We start from the raw sequence: 20186 nt of genomic DNA on the forward strand, positions 1-20186 counted from the left end.
CATCCAGATTACGAGGAAGGGGTTGACAAATTCCTTGAGTTTGCAGTGAGTAGTACAAGACGATAAACATTGAAATGTACTTGCGTGAAATGCTTGAACACGACTTCTATGGAAATAGTTGATGTGAAGACTCACCTCATCATTTATGGAATAAATCTTCATTATGAATTCTGGTATTTTCATGGAGATAGGGCTGCAAATGAGTCAAGCCGCTCATGAGCTACTCGCGAGCCGCTCGGTCAAAGATCGACTTGAGCTTGACTTTGATCGAGTTCGAGTCGAGCTCGAGCCGGCTCGTTTAATATTCGAGTCAAACTTGAGCTCATATAATGCTTGCTTTATGGATTATCAAGCTTTTTCGAGTCAGATAATATAATTTTTTTATTTATTTATTTAATATTAAAATTTAAAACAATATTTTTTTCTTTTTTCTCTCTCTTTTCAAAGCCCATATAATAGGCCCAATCCATATTATTATATTATATTATCTAAAACAAAAACCATAATTTCTAGTGTATCAATCTACACGACTCTTCCATCTCTTTTTTTTCTTTCTCTCCCGTCTTCACAATTTCTTCTTCTTCTTATCTTCTTCACCATTTCATCTTCTTCTTTTTTCATCTTCACTATTTCTTTCACTCATTGATAACAGATTGATTCAATTTTTCATATTATCATTCATCTACAATATTTATCTCATTCATTCACAAGGCTTACAGGTAAATTAAAATCTATATATTTTCACTTCTAATATATATAACTTTGATTTCCTTTTGAGAAACTTATGTTTATAGGATAAATATAGAGTATATATATAAATAAATATATATATATATATATATATATATATATATAAGCTTGAAATTATATTAGAGGTTGGATAAATATATAAACATTATTATAAATAATGATTTTCAATTTATAGTATGGTTGATATATAATGATTTTCAATTTATATTAGGGTTGGATTAATGATAGAAAAATGCGTAGATAAGGATATAATAATTAATATATTATATATAATATTTAAAGGTTAATATATTATATATAATATTAAAGGAGATAAAAAAAATGTTAATATATTATATATAATAAAAAGTAAAAAAATATTAGTATATATTTTATATATATTATGAAGGTATAAAAAAATGATAGTATATATATTATATATAGTATGTTGAGAGGAAAATTAAAATGAATTTATAAGATTAATAATAAATAATAAATATTAATAGATTCTAGCTACAAATAAGTTAATAAATTCTTGTTATACTTGCACCCAAATAATTTAAATATATATATAATAATATTTAATATAAAACATGTCTAATATTTGTTTTGACAATATCTACTTCTTAATGTATAAGTTAAATTTTAGATATTTTTTTAACATGTATTTATATTAATTATTTTTAAGCTTAAACATTTCATATTATGACTGCAGGTAAGTACATGTGTTAGACTTGAAGAACAGACTTAAAAAAAGATTAATATATTGAATGTTCAAAAAATTTATATTATTTTATGTTTTAGAAATTTGATTAGTAATGGTGGTTTGATGTTTTTGGAGTCTGGACAATCATTTTTGAAATTTTGAAGATTTTTTATTGTTTCATATTTTTATTTCGAAATATCATGTTTTAAATATTGAATATGTATGAAAGTTTGATATTTTCATTTTGAAAATAAATTTTGGTTTGAGTTCGAGCTTGAGATTGAAAATTTAATTTTAGTTCAAACTTTTCGAGTTGAGCCGAGCTTGTAGGTTAATAGTTGAGCTTGAACTCGAGCTCAAATTTATAAACTCGTTCGAGTCGAGCTCAAGCTCAAGCTGGTTCGAGCTATACTCGGCTCATTTGCATCCCTACATGGAGAAAAGAGACTTACTACTAACGTGGTTAATAATAATAATGATGATGATGATGGTAAATTGGAGGATGTCGTGCCGGAATTCAACGATTTTAGAACGGAGATGAATAATACAGTCAATGAAGAACGTAATATGCAAGATTTTATAAACAATATGTTCTCCAACATTAATGATGGTCTGAACAACCATGAACTAGTCGAAGATGCGCATAGATTCTATAACTATTTGATTATTCTAAATTGTCATTGTATGAAGGTGCTCGAATAATGAAATCATTAGCACTACTGAAACTCCTCCAATATAGAATGTCGGTCAATGGACAAACGCTTCATTCGATATGTTGTTGCGTCTATTTAAAAATCACATATTACCGATGAACGTTCAATTGCCAAACTCATACTACGAATGTAAAAAATTCATTACAAATATCGGGCTTAAGTATGAGAATATAGATGAATGTAAGAACAATTGTATGCTATTTTGGAAGGACGGTAAAAATGTAAAGTCTTGCAGAGTTTGCGGTCTTTTTAGATGGAAAGTCGACTAAACAAGTGGGGCAGTTCAAAAGAAGCAAAATGGGAAATTCATGCCCACTAAGGTGTTAAGATATTTCCCTCTAATACCAAGACTACAGAGACTATATATGTCCTTAAAAACTTCTCCAATGATGAGATGGCATAACGAATGAAGAGTTGATAGTGATATGTTGAGACATCCGGCTGATTCATTTACTTTGAAAATGTTTCATGAAAATTATAAAGATTTCGAGTCGGACTCTCAAAGTGTGAGACTGGGTTTATCAAGCGATGAGTTTCAACCCTTTGCAAATGAAAAAAAGCCATACAATGTATGGCCGGTTATTCTTATAATGTGTCACCCACTACTTGCATGGATTCTAGTAATTTCATTCTATCTATGTTAATTCCAGGCCCAAAGAGTCTGGGAGATGCAATTGACATATTTCTCTAGCCATTGATTGACGAGTTGACTAAACTGTGACAAAGTGGTGTGAAAACGTTTGATGCACACACCTCGTAATACTTTAACCTACGAGCGACGTTGCTATGAATCATTAACGACTTTCCAGCGTACGCGAATTTTTCAAGGTGGAGTACGAAAGGAAAATGTGCTTGTCCTTGTTGTAACAACGACACTATATCTCTTCGATTAATTAATGGTTAGAAACAATGTTACATGGGTCACATGCGCTTTCTTCCACCAAAGCACACATACAGAAGGGATAAAGAGTTGTTTGATGGTCGAACAGATTATAGAGAGTCCTCTAAATTTTTAACAGGGCAAGAAATTTACGAGCAAGAATGAGACCTAGAAGGCATAGTTCTTACTACGGATCAGAGTAAGAAAACCAAGATATATCATGAAATACAGGGAGACAATTAGAACAAACTTAGCATTTTCTTTCGTTTATCTTATTAGAGATCATTATTATTGAAACATAATTTAGATGTGATGCATATTGAGAAAAATATTTGTCATAGCGTGTTGGAACAATAATGAATGTGAAAGAGAAGACTAAATATGGTCCTAAAGCCCGTAAAGATTTACAACTCTTAGGCATAAAATAATTGCTCAATATCTAGAAGCGTCTTTCACTTTGTCCTCTGATCATAAAAACGTGTTTGTAATTTCTTGAAAGATCTTAAGTTGCCTGATGGTTTTTGCTCAAATATTGGAGGTTTTGTAAATTTGGAAGAGAAAAAAAATGCGGGATTAAAGAGTCATGATTGTCATATTTTATTGGAATATCTTATTCTTTTAGCAACCCGTGGATTACTTCCAGATCATGTGTATGAAGTTATAGTAAATTTGTCTCGGTTCTTTCGTTTGTTATGCTCTAAAGAGTTGATTACAGCGGACCTCGAACAATTATAATTGAATATTATAACGACACTTTGCAAATTTGAAATGATTTTCCCACCATCAATCTTCGACATCATGATGCATCTCCCGGTTCACTTGTCATTTGAGGCTTTGCTTGAGGGGTTTGTCCAGTATCGATGGATGTATCCGATAGAACATTACATGGGTACAATGAAAATATATTTACGGAATAAAAACTATCCCGAAGCCTAAATAAGTGAGAGTTATCTTGTAAATGAGAGTATTGGCTTATGTGTCAGGTATGTGAAGGAGGAAAACCAATAACATGCATAAACTTCAATTGCGGGTCTTTCAATATTTTCATCGTTGGAAGAACTATCCAACGGAAAAATATACAACTTGGATTATAGCAATTGAGCGACAGCTCATTCATACATTTTGAAAAATTGTCCCTAAATAGAGCCTTTTTACATGTAAGATTCAATATTATAGTACGTCTTATTAATTAGAATTAAAGAGTATGCTATTTAATGTTCGATCTATTTACATCGAGTATATACGTTATTGCAATAACAATGAGTCCCGTGGAGAAACGTATGTCACCTATTTTAATCATAGAGTGAGTAGATACAGAACCATATCTTATAACTTTATTTTGATTTTAAAATTAACGAAAGAATTTCGAGAATGTATATATAGGTCGCTCAATTAGCAGAAGATAATGACATATCAAGAGACCTTAAGATCGTAGGCGAATATCCAACTATGTACTCATGTATGTATGTTAGGTGTAAAATAAACGGATACAAATTCTGTACAGAAAAACACGACGAAGGTTTAACCACTCAAAATAGCGGAGTGGTTGTTGAAGGGTACAACGGGTCATATACTATGTCATACTACGGAGTTTTAACGGATATAATTCAAGTACAATAATTTTCTCACAAACGAGTTGTCTTATTTAAGTGTAAGTGGTTTGATACACATTCTAGGGAACGAGGAGTGAAAGTGGATAAATATGGCTTCGTAAGTATCAATGTAAACCGGATTTTAAAAACTCAAAGTCATGACCCGTATATATTGGCGAGACAAGAAAAACAAATATTATATGTCCCTGATATGTCATCACGACCCGGTTAGAAGATTGTGACAAAAATAAATCCATGCTTTACAAATATATAGTTAAGATTAATTAGCTTGATTTATGTTTTCACTTTATTGTTCTTATTACTATAATTATTCTCCAATTTATTAATGATATGTATTCAGGGTGGGTGATTGGGGGGTATACAGAGAACACCAAAAAGACTAAGTAAGTCATTCCAGAACCTGCTTGCACAAGCAGGTCACCTTAAGATCTGAGGAGAGTCTTCTAGAGACAAAGTGTATGTCGTGGACCCGATAGCTACTGCTGACCCAGCAGGTGTTACACATGAGGAGGATGAGGCTGAAGAGTTTATTAAGAGTACGTTTGCTGAGTTGGAGGATCAGGCGGAGGATGAGCCGGAGAATCAGGAGGAGGAGGATCATGAGAACCATTCCACTCCAAACCCATCATCGACATGTAACATTTTTATACTTATTTATTGTTTGTATTAAATTACACCTAATATTGAATTTAATATTTTTAAAGAATCGTCCGTCCTCAAGAGACGGGGGAAGAACAAAAATATCGCTCTATCTAGGAGGCCACCGGGGACGAAGATTGCTCTGACTTTCAGAGAGGTAGATGGGAGGCCCAACGGCGGCGATGGTAGACGCATGTGGTCTAGACATTTAGGGTCGGTGATGCGGGATCCCTCAGCCATCTCACACTGTCTACTGAAGTGGAATGCATTAAGTGCTGACCAATTGGATTTACTTTAGCTTGCTATGATGGTGATAAAATATTTATACATTAATCATTCAATTTTTTATAACATTTGAATATTTTATTTTTCAGGATTCGTTCGAGAGTACAAATGGTTCTATTGATCAATATCAAGCAACCGGATTGGCACATGCCAAACAAATATGGGATAGGTGGCACTATAATTTGAATAGGGATTATATCCAAATTCATCATGGAGACAAGGCGGTGGTACTTGTCAATCCCTCACGAGACTACGATCCAGCTGATTGGGATTTCGTGTGTGAGAACCATTATTTTACGGATAAATTTAAGGTACGGTTTCATAATTGAAATAAAATCTCATATCACTTGTTATAACTTCATTTTTTATTTCAAATGTAGAGAAACAATAGTATAAATATTGTTAACAAGAATAAACTGAATTTCCTGCATCATACTGGAAGTAGGCCGTTTTCACAAGTGGAGGAAGAGTTGGTATGTACATTATTTTAAATAACTTAATATAAAGAATGATATTAATTTCATAAATCATTTATTTCAACAAGCGGGTGAAATAGGATGGCCCCCTCTGTCGTTGAAGTTTTCAAGAGGACCCGTACCCCGAAAGCTAAAAAAGAAAAACCCAACCTGATCCCGACGAACGAGCTCAAGAGAAGATTGTAAGTTAATTGACTTTAATAAAATTATAGCTTATTTATATAAATGAAATTTAATTTTAAATGTGCAGGTGAAGATGGAGGAAGTAAGAAGCAACGAACCAGATATTTCTAACTTCGACTTGACGGAGAAAGTGTTCGGACGCCAAATACATGAGATAGTGATCGGTATGGGATTTGGCGTCCGACCCACACACTTTCGAGAGGATCATCGGAGTGACAATAATTCTCAACAATCCACTGATCGGTTGTTGGAGGAGATTGAACAACTAAAGGCAGATGTGAGAAACATGGGTTGACATGGAGGAAATTCAAAGGAGGGATATGGGAAGAGCGGAAATAATTAGTGAAATGGAAAGGAGGGATAGAGAAAGAGCGGAAAGGGAGAGTCAAATAGAAGCGGAGAGATTGCAAATGGAGAGTGAAATCGCAGCGGAAAAGATGCAAATGACGCAAAGATTGGAGAAATATGAACAATAAATTGAATTCTTAATGAGGCAGTATCAATCCCCTCCCCCAACTAGTTAGTACATTATAGTTTTTGAACAATTGTAAACGTTTTGATTCAACTGATAACAGGTTGTTTGGATGATTGTGTTTGGTTTGGAATTTTGGAATTATAATGATTTTTTGTTTATCAATGTTATTGTATATGTATTGGTTTGGATGGACAGGTTTTGGTTGGGAAAAACGATCGGCCTATTTGAGATATTTATAGGGGAAATACCGAGAGCTATTTGGAAAACTCTCGTTTTTTCCTTTCAAGTAAAACCGAGAGTTATTTGGAAAACTCTCGATTTTTTCCTTTCAAGAAAACCCGAGAGTTATATGGAAAACTCTTAGTTTTTCCCTTTCAATAAAACCTGAGAGTTATTTAAAAAACTCTCGGATTTACCCTTGTAAGAAAAACCGAGAGTTATTTGAAAAACTCTCGGGTTTTCTTGAATGGGAAAAATCGAGAATTTTCCATATAGCTCTCGGTTTTTCTTACAAGGGAAAATCCAAGAGTTTTTCAAATAAATCTCGGGTTTTCTCTTTGGTATCTAAACCGAGAGATTTACGAAATCTCTTGGTAAATACTTAATTAGATTTACCGAGAGTGGAAATACCGATGAATGCCGAGAGTTATCCAAACTCTCGGTATTATGTCTATACCGAGAGATATATGATCATTACCAAGAGATTGTACTCTCGATAATGACCCATTTTCACTAGTTTATTTTATTTTTTTATTTTTGTAATGATGAAAGTATTAGTTAATGAATCATTTATAAGTTATGATTTTATTTGTGATTTAAAATTATATTGAATTTTTGTTTATCTTAATATATATTTTTAAATGTAATACAACGCGCCATGCCACAACTTTATTTGAAACATTTATTTGAAACATGAAATTATGACTGGATTAGAAATCTCAAACTATATATATATATATATAATATGATGTTTAATTTATAAAGTGTCCAGATTGTCGGGTCGAGAGTTGTGGTTAATTTGGATATATATATATATGTGAGAGTAAATAAATATTTGGGTCGGATTGTGGATTGACCCGCCCATACACTTAAAATGGTTAAAAATAAAATTAAAAATGTTATAGGTATGGTTTGACATGAAACCTAACAAAACAAATACAACCCTTTAACCAATTAGACTAATAACACTTTATATTTTAAGTTCAACACCAAATTTGATGAATGCGAGAAATTTTAACAATATAAGTTCAACTTTTTAACTAACTAATCTATATATATATATAATGATGCTTAATTTTTTAAAGTGTCTGGATTGCCGGGTCGAGAGGTGTGGTTAATTTGGATATATATGTGAGAGTAAATGGATACTTGGATCGGATTGTGGGTTGACCCGCCCATAAACTTAAAACGATTAAAAATAAAATTAAAAATGTTATAGGTATAATTCGAACTTGCAACCTAACAAAACAAATATAACCCTTTAACCAACTAAGCTAATAACACTTTATATTTTAAATTCAACACCAAATTTGATGAACGTGAGACATTTTAACAATATAAGTTCAACTTTTAACTAACTAATCTATATATATATATAATAATGCTTAATTTTTAAAGTGTCCGAATTGTCGGGTCGAGAACTGTGGTTAATTTGGATATATATGTGAGAGTAAATGAATATTTGGGTCGGATTGTGGGTTGACTCGCCCATAAACTTAAAACGGTTAAAAATAAAATTAATGCTATAGGTATGGTTCGAACTTGCAACCTAACAAAATAAATAAAACCTTTAACCAACTAGGCTAATAACACTTTTATTTTAAGTTCAACACCAAATTTGATGAACGCGGGACATTTTAACAATATAAGTTCAACTTTTTAACTAACTAATCTATATATATATAATGATGCTTAATTTTTAAAGTGTCCAGATTACCGGGTCGAGAGCTGTGGTTAATTTGGATATATATGTGAGAGTAAATGGATACTTAGGTTAGATTATGGGTTGACCCGCACATAAACTTAAAATGGTTAAAAATAAAATTAAAAAATGCTAGGTATAACACTTTATATTTTAAATTTAACACCAAATTTGATGAACGCGGTGGTTCATCAATAGTTTTTAATCCGTCATAATTCTCTTTTGACTCTACGCTATAAATTTCACTATTATTAGTGAGTAATAATGGAAAATTTTCGTCATATTTATAGAGATATGGGACATAATTCATATGGATATAATAAGTCTCGTCTGAGCTACTTTAATTATAGTCTTTACATTTTCCCTTTCACTCGTAGTATGGGGAAGAAGTGGACTCTAGAGGTCAAACTAAATGAGTTAAGGAATCAAACTGTATCAATTGTTTTAGAGATCGTTCTGCAATGTGAGAGTAAATGGATACTTGAGTCGGATTGTTGGTTGACCCGCCATAAACTTAAAATGATTAAAAATAAAATTAAAAATGTCATCACATTTTTATAGTAATATTTTTTTCACGATTTTTTATATTATTACTCGTGTAAATGCACGGGATAAAGGCTAGTTTGTGTAGAGACATGTATTTTCTCATTTAATAGAAAAATATTAAACTTATCACGGATCAATCATAGAAAAAAATAAATAGTGATGTTTTAATTTTTCAAAATAACCCACACACCGAAATTCAAGGGAAATTTGATGAAATAACCCTCATAAGAGGGTTATTACCATATATATAGCATGCCTTTACTAATTTTTTCATTTTTAACCTTTTGCCAAGGCAAAATGTCACTTTTACCCTTTATTTAAAAAAAAAATTGATTTTCTTTTTCTTTTCCCTTTCCTTCTCCTTTCCCTCCTTCTCTCTTTTCAACTTCCCCTACCCCCGAAGACCGATAACGACGAAGCTGAAGGAACCAACGCCACCATCATCTTCTTCTTCTCCTCTCCCCCGACGACGAAGCCGAAAGAACCAACGAAGCAACTCAGAACGAAGCCACCATCATCATCTTCTTCTTCTTCTTCTCTCCCCCGACGACTATCCGGCCCCCGACGACTATCCGGCCCCCGACGACGGAAAAAAGCAGAACGAACGAAAGTTGAGGTTGAAGGTGAGTTTTCTCTGAAGCAACGAACGAACGAAGGTTGAAAATGCATATGTCGAAGGCTGTTGCAGGCTGTCGCAGACGAATGCGCATATGTTGCAGACGAATGCGCATCTGTCGCAGACGAATGCGCATCTGTCGCAGACGAATGCGCATCTGTCGCAGACGAATGCGCATCTGTCGCAGACGAATGCGCATCTGTCGCAGACGAATGCGCATATGTCGCCTGCGACATATGCGCATTCGTCTGCGACAGATGCGCATTTGTCTGCGACAGCCTGCAACAGCCTTCGACATATGCATTTTCAACCCAAAACGATTCAGTCAGCCAATAAACCTAAACCTAAACAATAAACACTAAAACCCTAAACCTAGAACGGGAAAACTCGGATAGAAATGGGAAAACATGAAAGATAAACTCACTTTCGTCGTTCTGGAGTTCTGATTCTCGTCGGAGGCTCTTATTTGTCGTCGGAGGCTAGTCGGGGTTCGGAGGAGAGGACGTCGTCGATGTTTCGGCTTGATCGATCGTCTTTGGGGGGAAGTTGAAAAGAGAGAGAGGGAGGGAAAGGAGAAGGAAAGAGAAAAGAGAGAGAGGGAGGGAAAGAGAAGAGAGAGAGGGAGAGGGAAAGAGAAAAGAGAGAGAGGGAGGGAAAGAGAAGAGAGAGAGGGGGAGGGAAAGAGAAAAGAGAGAGCGGGAGGGAAAGGAGAAGGAAAGAGAAAAGAAAAAGAAAATCAATTTTTTTTTTTTTTAAATAAAGGAAAAAGGGACATTTTGCATTGGCAAAAGGTTAAAAATGAAAAAATTAGTAAAGGCATGCTGTATATGGTAATAACCCTCTTATGAGGGTTATTTCATAAAATTTCCCAAATTCAATAATGGACCATCACTAGTATAAATATGAGAAATAGCGACAGAAATTAGCGACGATCTACATTTTCTGTCGCTATTGATGTGCAGAATAAATTAAATAATAAAATATATGTATCAACAGCTACTGGTTTTTAATCCCGTTGCCAAACACAAATTTTTTATTTTTAAATAAATACAAAATCAAACTAAACACTTCACTTGTACCTAAACAACTAAATGAAAATAGAATCTAAACCTAGGCTAGACATTACTTGCGACTAGAGCTTGGAGGAGGCCTGTGCGATTTGGAGAGCTTGGAGGAGGTACTGCTTGCGATTTCAGCTTCGAAGAGGCGCTGTGCGATTTGGAAAGGTTAGAGAATGTGCGACTTGAGTTTGGAGAAGATGCTGATGCGCGATTTGGAGACGCTGATGCGCGATTAATATTATCTTTATTAACCATCTTCATGTTCGTGATGATAATACACGATCCATCCTAATTCCTAATCCGTTTTCAGGTTATGCTGCTAACAGGTATCAACTACAAATTATTATTGTATAGATCTTTCTAGACATGATTTAACGATTATGCCTCAAACTTTGTTGTAGCATTCTTTACAATCGAACTGTTTATCCTGAAGAAAGTTTTGATATAGTAAAGAAATATGAACTTTCAATGTTGATAACTCAAGATGGGTGTTAAAATTTTCGTTTCCAATTTAACTATTCAGCTCTCTAGCTAGTAAGATTTTAATTTAAGATTATTTTTTGGGTGGAGTAGTTACTGGTGGAATAGTTAGGGGTTTCTTTTATTGATCAAATTTTGTTTACATTTGATCCATAATGAAAATAAATGGCTTGAATCTGGAAAGTTACAAATGATAGTTCTTGTCATAATGAGTAAGGCTACAAATGAGGTGTTGGAGCTATGGACTTCAGCATTGAAAAATATGTGCATTTTTCCCATCTGTTACATGAATGATGTTTTGCTTGAACATTATTACTTGATAATAGAGTCTTAATATGAAGCTTTCTCTAACTTCATAAGTTGAAGTAACATTAACATTGAAATGAAGGTTCTTACCATTAGTCAAAACCTATAATGTGGTTTGTGTAAAATAATATACATCCTTAATACCCAATAGAAGTGACCATTAATGGCTATTTGTCTGGATAATGTTTCTTTATTACTATAAAGACATATCAGCTTAACTATTGTATAGACATAATCATATTCAAACACTAACTTGCTTACCTAGTTTGACCTAGACCATCAGCTTCTTTAACTATAACTCGCGTGGTCCTTACTTAACTAAGATTATAAATTAAGAACTAACTGACAGAGAAAGACAGACTTAGTGAGTTTCAGTTGGATGGAGTTGAAATAGGTTATTTTTGGCCTCTTCTCTTTTATTTTTGATAATTTGATGTAACAACTTGATCTATTGTGTTTTTCGAGCATTGAAGTTTGTTCCGTCTATACATATTGTTTATTCAATTATCTACCCAGGTTAACTATTGTATAGAAATAGATTTAGAATATTGACAGTTCTATTTGGTGGATTAATTCAACTAATAAAATTATAGACTTAATTATGTTCCTAAATACTTGTTCTCTTTCCACACTGTAATTTGTCACTGTATATTAAACTCTCCAAGTTTGTTAGTTCTTATTTACTTTGAACTTAACATTTTTTACTAACATCTATCTATTATTTATAGTAACATATTTTTCATAATACTGCAAATTAATTGACTATCTTTTAATTTGTGTATTCCTTTCTTAGGGTGTAGAAATCATGACTATCTCTTAAATGTTTACAGTTGAAGTAAATTTTTTATCACCATATGTTGAAGATATGTTTAATAAGTATTTTTGGAGAAAATGCAGAGGTGAGGGATGTATTAGAAGAAATTAACATAATGTTTACTGTGTTTTTCTATTATTTGTTTTTACACTTGACTTGTTGATTTTTATTGTTAGGTTGTTTGAGCAGTTTGACCCTGGTTAGCTACTATATCAACCTCTTTTATTATTTGTCTGATTCAATAGTTCAATTGCATCTCAAAGAGTTTCAGTTAGTGTCTTTTATTTATATATGTTCTGAAATATTGAATTCAATTTCTCTTTTCATTTTGGTAGGATAGTGGCTCATGTTATTGAACTCTTGAGCCCTGGGAACACTCCAACAAAAGTTCTTCTTAAGGAATAATATAACCATCTTGATGGAATCAACATCAATTAACTCCACTTGGTTGTATATAACATAATTCTATCTTCACATTATTAACAGGTTAGTGAATAATCTATTTATAATTTTATCTAAGAATTATATATAATTTTATAATTTTGTCTTCATTTCTTTCCTATTGATTATTTTTCAGGATTGCAATTATTTCTTCATACTTTAAGTATGAATTGTAAATCAATTTCAATCTTTATAAAATTGACAATATAGTTGTAAATCAATTTCAATCTTTATAAAATTGACAATATAGTTCTAATTCTAATTATACATAGATGCATTTTTTATTTTTTGCATCTAGATTCCAGTTAGCTAGGACATTAAAGATTGTGAACAAGTTGTGAACAAATTAGATCCCAAAGCTTGTGAGAAGACAATGAGTTTGAACTTTCTACAACCATCAATCATATAAAAATGGGTTACGTATTGCATTTATCTTATTTATAAATGGGAATTTATAAGAGGAAAAGTTAAGTTACCTCGTCTACCATGTTTGAGAAAACCAAAGACTGCTAAGTTATTGTTGTCTTTATTTATTTTCAGTGTCACAGTTTCCCATTGGTTAACTTTTTAAAAAATAAAACGGGGTGGTTTGTATATGGCTTGTATTATTGTTATGCTTTACAAGATATTTTCTTTCTTTTTTTCAACTTGGGAATGATAATTTATGTCAAATTGTCAATACATATGTATGAGCCAAAGTGGGTTAAGAGAGATATGTGTTATTTAGTGTTTTACGTTTTTTTAAAGGATTAATGATACTTTGTTTGCATTGTTTAAAATATGTTATTCAAACTTGTTATGCAACATTGTCAATGCTTTAACATTATATATATATAATGTTTAAGTAGTTCATCACTCTTGTTGAGTTATGACCAAGTTCCCTGAATGTGTGTGTGGTAGGAGGAGATTCTGGGAAAATGGACACCATATGGGTGATTATATTCCGCAAGAAGAGTTTGAAAATTTTATGACTTCGTCACTTCGTGCAATGAGGCAGCTCCACATAAAGCAATCAGGGATGCTGTAGAGAAGGCAAATATTTAGTCAGTTAATATTGGCCATAAACTCCTATCCAAGATGGGTTGAAAAGAAGGTAACTTAAACTATTTACTTAACTTTCTGAGTAATTCTGAATGGCTGGAGTATGCAGGAGAGGGTCTATGGAGCTCTAGGACTGAGCTTGCAAATCCAATAATAGCAGGTGATGTTAAACTGAGAAATTTGGGTGTTAGAGCTAGCCAACCTGTAAAAGTGGTGTATGATGATGATATATATGAACAACATAAAAATAGGAAGATGCTTGGTTATAGACACATGCCCAACCCCTGGTATGTAATTTAACTTACATTACATTAATTATTCCTATAGAGCAATGAAGTCATTCTCCGGATTTTGTTGACTAGTTATTTGATTATGATTCAATCTAACCTCTTTAAATGTAGGCATAATTGAATCAATATACACATGCATTTCAATATTAATATTTGATTAAGATTTTTAGTACTTATTAAGTTGTTTATCTTTTTATGGGAACAAAAAAGATTATAGTTTTTACTTTATGAAATTTATTGAATCCTTAATTTTTGTTACTGAACACTGGTATTACTATTCTCAATTAGTGATAAATTTAATTGTAAAAGGTCAACATCGGGAGATCAAAACACTAGTAAAAAAGTAAGTTATAGCGACGAAATTTAGAAAAGCTATATGATTACTGTTGCTGTTGGTCAAAAAAATAAATAAAAATATATAAAGATGGCCACAGTTTTTTATACCGTGGTCAAACTCAAAACCTGTTGCATTATTTACTTATACTTCATTTATAATTTAACTAAACCCTAAGCGCACACCACCTATACGAGTGGAGGAGGATAGATTCATATAAGGTTTTTGAGGCATTCTGGAGTATCGCCCAGCCTCAAGCCCTCACCCCGCTCGCTCGATCGTCCAGTCTAATCTCACTCGCACAACCACCTCGCTCCAAGCCATTAATCAATCAACGAAGATCAAGATATTTGATTCCTTCAGAACTCTCAAGTATATCTAGAGGAAGTTAGGTAAGTTTCTACCGCTTTCATCTTCTCGTCTTAATGAGCATTTTCATTTGGTTGTTGATGAAATTTGTCTACTGTTTCCATAACTCACTTCATTCTCCAGAAGATGACACGCTTCACCTAGTTTTCAGCTTTGTTCTCACACAATCTATATGTGGATTTTTTTTCTCTAAACTAACTTTATTTCAATGGAAGTTCTGGTTGTAATCATCCCTAAGATCTGCAATATCTAAATATCATATGGTTTGTAATCAATGTTCGTCTCTTTTTTTCATTATTGTAGATTGTCTTTACTTGATGTGCTTATACTTGTGGATGTGAATCTTCTTAAGTATATACCTCACATGTGTTTGTATGTTGATTCCTGCTTCATTTGTAACTCTGCAACATTGTTAGTCTTCATATTTTAAATAAAAGTTCTTATTTGTTTGTTTTCGTTGTAAACACCTAATGGGAACACAAACTTTATGATCATTACCTTTTATTTATTTTCTTTTCCTTATAATGATTTGATTACTTTGCATAATTGATGTGCAAGTAAGAAAAAAAAAGTTCTCATATTCTTGTTACTGAGACAATGATTTGGTTTATAGAATGAGATAAATAATTTTGATTACTTTTAACTAGGAGCAATTTTTGTTTCTAAAATTTATTTAATGCGTTTTAGTTGACAACCTAAAGTAAAGTGGGCTCAAATGAAAGATAAAGTTTATATTCACCTGTCAAATTCAAAAAATGATAAAACTAATATTGATCCTGAAAGAGTTTTTACATTCTATGGTACTACATGAGCTGAGAGCCTTCATATTGAATTAAGATTGAATCTTTTCGACGAGGTTAATGTCAACATATAACAGTTAGCTGATTCTAGCTCTTTATATATAACTTTTTGTGCTATTTTTATTATTGAAACAATATTATATTATGAAGATATTAGGGATGATAAGTAATTCTTCATCAACCATCATGTTGTCCCTCAGCAAAACTTAGGTTTAAGAAAAGATCACAATACGATTGGGTTAATAGGCCTGTTGGTTACTTTATTTGTATGATCTTTAATAATGAATAAAATGTGCTGGGTATATATGAGTTAAATAAATTATTTGTTCTGTCCAATTTTCCTGATTATATGAATTTTGCAATGTCTTTTACATAATTTCTTATGAAGCTCTATGCTATTTTTTATTTGCCTTCTTGTCCTTACGTTTGACACAATACATTTGTCTTCATTGATAATTAAGGTCTTTTGTTACAAACAACTTCTCTGGTCCATTGACATCTGAAATTAGTAACTTACTAAAATTAGAACAATTGTAAGTGCCTTCCATCTTTTGTATTTCTTTGTTAGATAGTCATCTTTTGTTAGAATGTTTCTAATTCTTATTGGAAGTACATGCACTTAATGAATTCTAGTTGGGGAAAGATGACAATTATTAATTGTTATTGTACTGTGATATCATTTGCATTAGATAATAATGAAATATTAAAAATTAATGTATATTTTTTAATGTATATTTGAAACTAGATTCAAATATTTGTTAAAATTATATTAACGAAAATAAAGACTAAACACTAAACTCTTACTGTTCATTCTCATATCTTCTAGATTACATAATAATAATATGTTAGATAAAATTGACCGGTCAATAAGAACTTAACTTAACAAACTTATTGTGCAGGAACGGTCAAAAATTCCAACCGGTCAAGAAATCAAGCCGGCTAGAAGAAGTAAATAACATATCTAAAACCTGAAGCGATCCGGTTGAACTGAACAACCTGTAAACATAATCAGTTGAAGTGAAAAATACAATCCAAATCCAACGAGAAGACTATTTAAAGAAAGAAGTCAAGGATATAAAATTGAGAACAGTGTACAAATTGGTGCAAACAAATACCTTGAGTATATGCAGAAGATTACATCAAAGGATCATACTGTGACATTGCCATATTCATACAAGTCTGATGATATGTTGTAGGCTACAGAAGATTGCTTGAAGAAAAGTTACCATTTTGGAATAAGTCAAAGGAACAACCTCCCAGGTGCAGGCAACTGTCCAACCGACAGTTGCTATAATCAAACAAAGACAAATGAAGCTGGTCTGATTCATGTCTTGGAAACCTAAAACGCATTTAATGCTATGCTGATCATCTGCTCAACCAATCAGATTCAAGGATTACCCTGAAGGTATCTGTTGAAAATGTGACCATTGGCACATTTCATCTATAAAAGGAGAAGTTGAAGAACAAGAAACACACATATACATACAAAAGAGTTGTGTGAAAATCAAGCTACAAAGTGATCAAAAGCCCTTATCTCTCTAAAAGATTAAAAGTTTAAGTGTGCATTTGTGAAGTGTATTACAATTTCTGTGAGAGTTGTAAGTGTGATTATCGAGCAGCAAATAAGACTTGGTCGTGTATTATGTTTGAGTATTCCTTAGTGAATATCCTTCTCGTTGTTTGAGAAGAAGGGGTGACGTATGAGTTTTATCTCCGAACATCCATAAAAACCTGTGTCCTGTGTTCTATTTTCTGTCGGCTTAATATCCTAACCGACTCATATCATCCTAACCGCCTCACTAACCTTCAAAACTATATCCTCTATATTTCATCTCTATCCATCCCGTGTGTGTGCTACTTCAATCTGAAACAAACTACTTCCGCACTTGAACTCGGTTCAAGGTTTGTGACAACTTGTGTAGTATTGAAACCGGTGTTAATTCTTAACCGGATTAACGCCAACCGTTGAGTGTTGTTAGAGATTATCTTTTAGTCGGACTTCGGTCCACTATCGGCGACCTAGATCCTAACATAGTATATACAAGTACATATGGATAAACACTCAAGTTATGTTTGTGAATGTTTTGAACTCTTTTGAGGTCATCAATTGACTGTTATCTTACTATTTATGTTTAGATTTCTTTTGTTTTACATTGCATCATTTTTTAGGTCAAGAGGATTATAACAAATTAAGGACTTTGAGTTATCAAGAGGCAGACGTATTTGTCTCTACATTCTCGTTGGTTAGTCGAGCAAGCAATGAGAACATACTGAAAAAGGTATGTTTAGTGTTGGAATTCCTACAATTTAATTATAGAAATGATCTGTTTTAAAGAAATATACTATAATTTTCATTTTGCACCTCGAGTGCCAATTAGACTAGTTTGAATCAAATTGGGTAAGTCTTATTCAATTATTTGTTATTGGTAAATCACATTTTCAGGTGGGGGTCACCATTTCATCCATACATATTCACATACTAACTAACTTCAACTGTACCTATTTTTCATGGTTTTCAATTTTTTTGTCATTTCTATCCATAATTTTAACATTTAAGTGATCATTTTCTTTTGTTTCTGCTGGTTGTAATATATAATCACCATCTTTATATTCACTGTTAGTTTTCAACTGTTTGCATACAGTGAGAGGATAAATGTTACTTGGCTGACCATCCTGGCTTGGTGCTGGTTTCCACTACACATGTGTGTCAATTTTAATATTTAAGTGGTGTAAAAAACTTTGTTATGATGGTTTTGATTTTTGTGTTCTTCATTTCATTAAATTCTACATGTTTTATATATATATTTCTTTTTTAATCTTTCCAATAATACTGGTATTATTATTAATCTCGGGAGAAATGAAATGTGAGTTTATTTGTATCAAGTTATTCAACTGTTTTGGTATTAAAATATGATCTAAGGAATAATAATTTAATTGAACTTGATTTCATGTTATGCTAGTTCAATTGGGAAATAATGTGTTGATTTTGGCCAAGAATACAAAAAAGAACGTGTTGATTTCAGGTTCTTCTATTTCAATTGAATTTTACTTTTTTTTATATAGTTGTTAATTTGATAATTTTACTATCATCATATTCATTGTTGGATCATTAGATGAGATTTCTAACCAAATTGTAGATCGATTGGATTGATTGTAGTTTGTGATTTTGGTTCTATCTAAATCCACATCTGAATGAGAAATTTGCTAGATAATTTTAGAATGAATCTTATTTTTTGTTTAGGTCATTTACTATTGAAAAATGAGGTGTTGGAGATCATGAAGAAGACAGTTCGTGATTGCCAAATAGAAGGAAGAATTATTAATGTCTCCTCTGAAGGTCATATGTTAATGTACAAGAATGGATTCCATTTTGATAATCTCTAAATGACACAGATCGGAAAACATTGATGCATTGGAGACAATAAAAGGATTGTTGGATGCCCTGGTTGTAAAGATGGTGAGTTTTCGTTGTTTTGTTATAAAAACTGGACTGTAGGAAAATAAACTTGGTTTAGTGATGATAACATTTTTGTTGTAAACAGAAGATGATCATAATGTTGTTTAGTTTTGTCTAGTGAAACGAAAGCCACACGAATTCCCTATCTGCTCAGTACCTCAGTACTTTGAGGTGAGTCTTTTATTATTCTTCAAATCATTATTTATTATAGAAAGTAGTGACCATGGTGATGAATATGATGGGGTGATCTTTTTCCAACTTGTATGTCTAAAAGTCATTTACATTCTTTGTATGTAATTTATGTTAACACAAAATTATATTTAAAATGCAGTAGACTTCAAACTCTTTTAACTACATTTTATTTGTGTTTTAAATTAGATTGAATTGAGTTTGAATTTGACTTAATTGTTATTCAAATGATTGAACATGATTATGACTATATTGAGTAAATTATAGTATTCTTTTGATGATAGGGTACGGATGATGAGAGATTATGACTATATTGAGTAAATTATAGTATTCTTTTGATGATAGGGTTCTGATGATGGTATCTTTTCATTCATTGTTTGATATTTGACAGGTTTTTGGCAAGTGTTTGGGAAGTCAACTAATTAGATAACTATGCAGTGATATTTTTCAGAAATAAATGGAGAGTACATGCTCAAACTTATATTTGATGTATTTTATTTTTATTTTATAAAATTGAGATATAATGTTTGTATTTTATAGAAATATTATGTAGGTTTGTTTTAGTAATATGAATGATTTAGTTTTACTAATAACAAATCTTGTTTCAATGTTTCAAGATATTTGAAACTTTTTCATTCATGTTAAATTTAGTAAATTATAAAATAATTTAGTAAATGTTTTAAATTAATGTAACTACTCTTTAGCGATAGTAAATAATTCCTTAGCCACTTCTTTAGCAACAGTATTCTTTTACTGTAGCCAGCCAATAGCGACAATACATGCTACTGTAGCCTCTTTTTTAGCTACGGAAGCAATAGCGTC

At 32.1% G+C, this 20186-nt stretch overlaps 1 long non-coding RNA gene across 1 annotated transcript; it reads left to right on the forward strand.

Annotated features, from left to right (window-relative positions):
* The first annotated feature begins 10885 nt into the window (after window positions 1-10885).
* LOC124917684 lies at window positions 10886-13918 on the forward strand. The gene is made up of 3 exons (XR_007097193.1): window positions 10886-11169; window positions 12779-12929; window positions 13785-13918. It is a non-coding gene; the product is annotated as an uncharacterized LOC124917684 (long non-coding RNA).
* Window positions 13919-20186: the final 6268 nt, after the last annotated feature.

This window comes from Impatiens glandulifera, unplaced genomic scaffold, assembly GCF_907164915.1.
Source record: "Impatiens glandulifera unplaced genomic scaffold, dImpGla2.1, whole genome shotgun sequence".
NCBI lineage: Eukaryota > Viridiplantae > Streptophyta > Magnoliopsida > Ericales > Balsaminaceae > Impatiens > Impatiens glandulifera.